Source organism: Arachis ipaensis, chromosome B02 (assembly GCF_000816755.2).
Source record: "Arachis ipaensis cultivar K30076 chromosome B02, Araip1.1, whole genome shotgun sequence".
NCBI lineage: Eukaryota > Viridiplantae > Streptophyta > Magnoliopsida > Fabales > Fabaceae > Arachis > Arachis ipaensis.
The window spans coordinates 91,892,464-91,899,264 of NC_029786.2; the positions used below are offsets into that span (position 1 = coordinate 91,892,464).

Sequence of the window (6,801 nt, forward strand, 5' to 3'; positions counted from 1 at the left end):
TCAAAGACTAAATCAGTACAATTCGTTAATCTTAGAAATTAAAGTGAGACTTAACTTAATTATAGATAACTCAATTTTAAGAGCATATATTTAAAATATCTTCAAAAAAATTTTATCATTAAAGTTTATATACTTTACAAAAATAAAACATATAAATTTTTATATTAATTAAATCTGTTATTTTTGAGATAAATAAATCTTTAAAAATATAATAAATATATCTATATATTTTATTTTTATAAAAATTAAAAATTTTAACATAATAAAATTTATTAAGAACGTAAATGTCCTATGCAAAATTCTTGAGGATTTATTTCTATATATACTCCAAGTTTTTTTTGGTCGAATGGATTAGATAACTCCCAATCCTAAGTATCACTATACACCCACACTACACACACCCACACAATACTAAAAGGTAACACTAAAGGATTCCTTTTCAACTTAGTGCATATACCAAAGTTTAAATCCGAATGCAGCATATTAAGAGGCACATGATTTACTATCTGAGCTAAGCCTCCGCTGCAAGTATTCCACACACGGATACTATATATATATATATATTTTCCTGGTCAGACGGATACTTCATATGTTATGTACCAAAACCTTCAACTGAAATAGTAAGTCTATTGTGTTTTTATCAAGGTTGCGAGAACCGAACTGGTCAATGAACCGGTAGAGTGACTGGTTCACTGGTTCGACTGGGGTTCAACCGAGATTCAACCGGTTTTATTAAATATTAAATAAAATTATTAAAAATTAAATATATAACTTCAAATATTTAAAAAACATCATCAATCATCAATAAAATTAATTCAAAAAATTTAACAAAACACCTAAACTATCATCCATCAAAATTTAACAAAACCATTCACCATAAGTTCCATACTAATTGGACAAGGACAAACCACAAATATTTTAGTCCATGCCAACATTGTTTCAACTTCCAAGCAGGTACTTCATGGCCGCAAAGGTATTGACCCCCAAGATAATCCATGACAACTCCTTTGTTGGACAATGAAAATGAAGACAAATCAATAAAGAAAGAACCATACAACTTAGGAAGAGATCCTAACCAGAAAGGAAATGAGTCATTGAAATGGTTATGTCTCACATCAAGAAACTCTAGCATTCTGCAATTGACAAGTGCTCTTGGTAATTGACCATACAACTTGTTAGAACTAAAATCAATCAAGTGAAGGGCATTTCCTTTCACATAAGTTTGAGGAATATTGCCAGTCAGTTTGTTCCCTGCGAGCGACAAATATTGAAGAGATTGACTAAAGCTTCCCAAACATGATGGAATCATGCCAACTAAATAGTTGGAAGATAAAAACAGCAACTCACCCCAACTCAGAACACAACAGAAAAAAACAGCAACTCAAGAATAAAATTTCAAAAAATTATGAATGAAATTAACTCAGCAAACTCCACAGTAAAACTTAAATCAACAAACAATAACCTCAGAAAATCCAGCTAATAAGCAAACCAATTTGAAACAAATAACAAGTATTATCAGAAATCATTGCTAAACCCTAAACCAGCAAGCAGACGCCGAGGAGATGGCTGTGAAGTGCGAAACTGCGAACAAAGTATTACTTACCGGCGGCGAGGTGGAAGGCGAGCAATGGCGACGACAGAGGACCCAACACCGGCGAACAGAGAGAAGGCGAGCTCAGTGATGACAACGATGCGGTGGCTGCGCGATTGGGGGCTGCGGTGGCTTCTATGGTTCTCAGAGAAGAGAGGAGAGGAGATGAGTTTGTGGCTCTGGGAAGAAGAAGATCAAATGGGGGCTGCGTTTGATTTAGGGTTCACTACTTCAGTTTTGCCGTTTTGCGTTTTTTTTTTTTTTTTTTTAATTTAAGGGACAAAACGCCGCGTTTAGGAGGGTTTATTTTCGAACCGAAAACCTTCTAAAAAACCGGACAGTTCTGTCGGTTCACCGGTTAATCACCGGTTTGACCGGTTCTGTAACCAATTTTTTGCTATGCGGTTTTTAGGCCTAACCGGAACGACTTAGTGACCGGTTCCTGGTTAATCAGGTTGAACCGACCGGTCCGGTTCGGTTTTTAGAACCATGATAATAACAATTGTTGGCAAAAGTAATTGAGATTCTAGAAAAAAAGATAATTCGTTACTTTTAAGAAAATGAGTATAAGATAACTAAAAAAAGTCTTAAGATTTTAGCGGCAATAGTAATGGCAACTAAAAGTGAATAACATTACAATTTTAGAATTATTTTAGTGGCCATATAAATTGCCGGTAAAATGGGTTTCGGCTGCAATAACAATGGCCACTAAAAGTGAATAATATTGCAATTTTAGAATTACTTTTGGTGGCCTTATAAATTGCCAAGAGAATGACTGTTAAAAGTAAAAAAGTTATATATTTTTTGTGGCAATTAAAAAAGTCTTTATCGGTAAATGTTATAATTGCCGCTAAAACTTTTTAAAGACAAAACATAAGACAGTTAATATCTAATTGTCGGTAAATATATTAGTGGCTATTTTTATTACCGCTAAAAATAAAATAAATTGCTGATAAAAGTAATTTTTCTTACAGTGCTTTAGGTTATTTTATCGTTGAATTTTTCCACAAAAGTTTTAACAGTAATTTTGGCGTCATTAAATTTGATTTGGCACTATAATTTTTGCGTTAAAAAATGCAATCCAACAGTAACTAAATTCTAAATATGAATTTGAGTGATTATCGTTGGATTTTTCTACAATAATTCCGACTGAAATTAGAGTGAGAAAGATCTAATGGTAATTTTAATGATAATTAGCGTATTTCTAATAATGATAACTATTCATGAGTATAATCCATATATATTCCTCCATATCTGGTTGGTAATAGCCTTAAAAATATTATCACCTTTTTAAATCGAAGCCAATGCTAAAATGTTAAATTATACTGTTTAGTATGTATTGATAAATGATAATAATGTAACTAATATATATACTACAAATCTACAATAAAAACTTATCTCACTTTTTTTTTACTATTTATTATCTGTCCATCTTTATTCAATAAAGAAGTATAGATGAGTGAAGAATGTAACCCTTAAGGGGTGAAAATTTATTTATTTTAAAAAGAATTTGTGTTCATTTACATCAATTTAAAATGTAAGGAATATCTTATATATTGTGAATTGAACCATATTTTATGACTTTTATTTCTTGGGTGAATATATTCTTTTTTTTTTTGGTCATGGGGGTGAATAGTTTATTTTTACTTGTATTAATACCAGGTGGTTTTGCTTCTTTGTTGGTGATCCAACCCCTTCTGTGCCGGCTGAGACAGTAAATGATGGACATAGCTTAGTCAACAAAGCAGCCCTTGACCTTAACTTGGCTCCAGGATCTGTGTTTGGGAAGAGAACTCTCATTAATGACTTGGATGCGGCCAATAAGAAGCTCAAGACTCAAGATTCTTCTCAGACCTCATCCTTCTCGTCTGCCGATGCTACCTCAAAGATGTTGCTGTCTGGAATGGCTAAGGAAGCGGCCAGGTTGGAGCCCAAAACTGAAAAAACCTACAGGCTAAGTATATGAGAAAAAGCCCAAGCCTAAGCACCTAGCATGTGTCTTTTTTTTTTTTTTTTTAATAACTAAATCATGTACGTTTTAAGCTCGCATTTCGTGTACAGAGAAAAGACTAGAGAAGCCGAAATTTAGTTGAAATGGTACATTGGTATGCTTTTTAATAAGTTACATTTAGATTTGAACATCTTAGTAAAATTAAATAGTAGATAAGAACCCTTTAAAAATATTAGGTGTGACAGTGTGTAACATGAATAAATATATGATATAATATTTAAAATTGGAAGTTATTCAATTTATTGGACAAAAAAAAAGCAATTAAAATAAAAGTTTAAGTAATGTTACATAATTCATAAAATTTTTTAATTTTTATTAATATTTAATCAGTTCTAAATATTGAAAATTAAATCTTAAGTTTTAATAGTAAAAAAAGATATTATTCTAAAATATTGACTAATATTAATAAAAAATATTAATATTCTAACATTTTTCTTTCCGTAATTTTCTCATGTCTCTCTATATGCTTCATTGCTTTGCTCATAATTTATCCCACACTTACATTTGACAAACTGTTATTCCTGACCATCAAAACAACAAATACCATAAAGCACATGCATACACACATAATAGTATTCCATCAAATACTTTGTATCTTGTATGCATCGTCACAAAAGAAAAACACATACAGCAAGAAAGCTCAACAAACTGCGTTATTTTAATGGCTTTGGATATTGATTGAAGAGAATTCTTTCCTTTTTTTTTTTGTTTAAATTTTCCTATGAGTTGTTGGCTTCCTTCTTGAGTTGCTTGTGACAGTTAACAAGCTCATGTTTTTTATTTGAAAAAAAAAATTTCAAATTCACCTATTATTGATATATATGTAATAAATTCTAAATCTTAAGCTTTAAAATATTATGTATCAAGTAAAAATTAACTACTAAATTAATCATTATGTATTTATGCATGAATGCATACATATATTGTTTAATGCTTGTAGTTGTTGTTAGTATCTCTTCTTGTCCGTCCGCTCGTTGCCACCAGTATCTCTGTCGTTTACATCTCTATATGCCTCTCTGTTTTCTTTTCCAGTCATATTTCTGCTTGTCTCTTCTCCTGTTTCCGTTGTGATTGCTGCTCAGTATCTTTTTATTTTAAGATTTATTATTTTCTCAATTTTTGCATTGGATGTGCGTTACGATTTATGAATTTGTGTATATCCTAATGCATAAGAAGATTTTATAGTGTGATTAATTTATCATAATTGATAATAAATTTTCTATTGTTTAGTTGCTATTGTACTAGAAGTCTCTGGTACGGGTTGTGAGATGGATCGGTGACTTGCTAGTCGGGGCGGTTAACGGATCGTCTGCTTGGAGCGGCGGGGGGTGATACCTGCAAAGACACTTCGACGCCTAAGTCAGAACGGATCTGAGAGGTATAAGGTGTATAAAATGAGTAACGTACCTGAGGGGCCTTTGGCTCCCCTTTATATAGTTTGGGGTAGTTATCTTTATCTTATCTTGTTAGCAAAGATAAGGGGGAGTATTTGAATCCTGAATACCAGTTCGGGCAGTTATGCTTCTTAGGTCGAGTTGGGCCGTGGTGATGGCCTAGGCCCTGGTGCCTGGGTCGAGACGAATTGGGAGAAGGGGACCCGGGAATTAGGTCTGAAACAGTTGCCCCCCCCCGAGTGAGAGAGCGAGCGGGCCCGATCTTGTTGCTTGGGAGTGCTTGGTTATGTGAACAGTGAGGCAGGGCGCTTGTGAGTGCGGGAGGGGAGTCCTCTTCGGGGGACCATGTGCCTGGTCCCTGTGTTTCGTGTGTTAGGGTGCGATGTTGGTCCGTCGTGTTTCTCTCAAGGAGATACTTCGTCCGTTACGTTTTCCTAGGAGTTATAATGACGCTTTAGTGGGAGGAGAGAGGTTGCGCGTTTCCCTCTTTGTCCCTACTCTTTCATATTTCTTTTTTGAAAACATTGGGATTTCATTCGCAACTGCTTCTTCTCCCTCTACTTTCTTTCTTCCAGACACAGAGCCTTCTCTCACGGAATTCCTTTGGTGTCGCTTTTGGTTGTCCGGTGGAGGTCCTTTTATTGGCATTTCTTCTTCCTATGCTTCCTTCACTAGCCAGGTTGGTATACTTTGTTATCTCGCCTTCACATTTGAAGTTTTTTTTTTTTGTTTTGGTGTTTTATTGCATACTTTGGGTTTTATTAAGGGAGAATGCACATTCTAGGGCACTGTGATTTCATGTAATTTTGAAGGAATTTTTTATAGGATGCTTTGATTTAGTATGGTTTAGGGACCCTTTATGTGTTTTGCATTTTTTGGGTAATGTGCTGACAGCGGAAAAAATCCTAACTTGGATATAGATGTGGTGCGACGGAGGGGAGATAAGGGGGACCCGGGTCCTGTCTTCCCGGTGGGGGGAGTGCCCATCGTTAACATTGGGTGACATCCGATGTTTTTGGCATGCCTTCCCAGGTGGACGAGGAGGACCTTCAAAGGTTCCGTGATGAAGGAGCCGTTTTAGATGGTGACGACTTTCTATTTTTCCTTCTTCTGACTATTTCCCACAAGGAAGGGAAACACAGGAAGGGGTATATCTCTTTTCGGGACCAGACAAACTGCTGACTTTTCGATTAATTTGAGGACTCATTCAATAGGTTCAAGTCGGAGTATTTTAAGGTTTGCCCTGTTGAGGACTGTCATCCTTTCTGGCTGTTGCTAGAGCAGGAGCACCAGATTTGTCTGTACTGTAAGATCATAGGACCAAGGCTAGCTCATCTTCCACAAGCCTTTCCTTTGCTCTAAGCGCTTTTTCAATCCTTTTCAGGATGACCTTATTTTTCGCCTTTACTTGTCCGTTACTCTGGGCGTATTTTACCGAGGAGAATTTTTGCTTGATACCAAGTCCTGCTAGGAACTCTCCAAATTTTTTGTCAGAGAATTGTGTCTCGTAATCCAGTATCACGACTTCAGGAATTCAAAATCTGGTGATTACCTGCCTCCATAAGAATTTTTGGCAGTTTGCCGATGATATGCTTGTCAACGGCTCTACTTCTACCCACTTGGTATAGTAGTTAATGACCACAATTAGGTACTTAACTTGTCCTAGAACCATCAAAAATGGTCCCAACAGGTCGACTCCCCACTAGGAAAAAGGTTGGGAGGCCGTGATGGAACTTAACTCCTCTGCTGGTACCTTATGAAAGTTTGCATTCTCCTGGCATGTGAGGCACTTCTTCGCATACTCG

At 35.5% G+C, this 6,801-nt stretch overlaps 1 long non-coding RNA gene across 2 annotated transcripts; it reads right to left on the reverse strand.

Annotated features, from left to right (window-relative positions):
- Positions 797-1,964, reverse strand: LOC110268982. 2 transcript variants are annotated; one of them, XR_002357800.1, is made up of 3 exons: positions 1,604-1,948; positions 1,115-1,251; positions 797-1,005 (listed from the first exon to the last, which is right to left on the reverse strand). It is a non-coding gene; the product is annotated as an uncharacterized LOC110268982 (long non-coding RNA). The 2 variants fall into 2 exon arrangements; XR_002357799.1 differs by having other exon boundaries at positions 797-1,251; positions 1,604-1,964.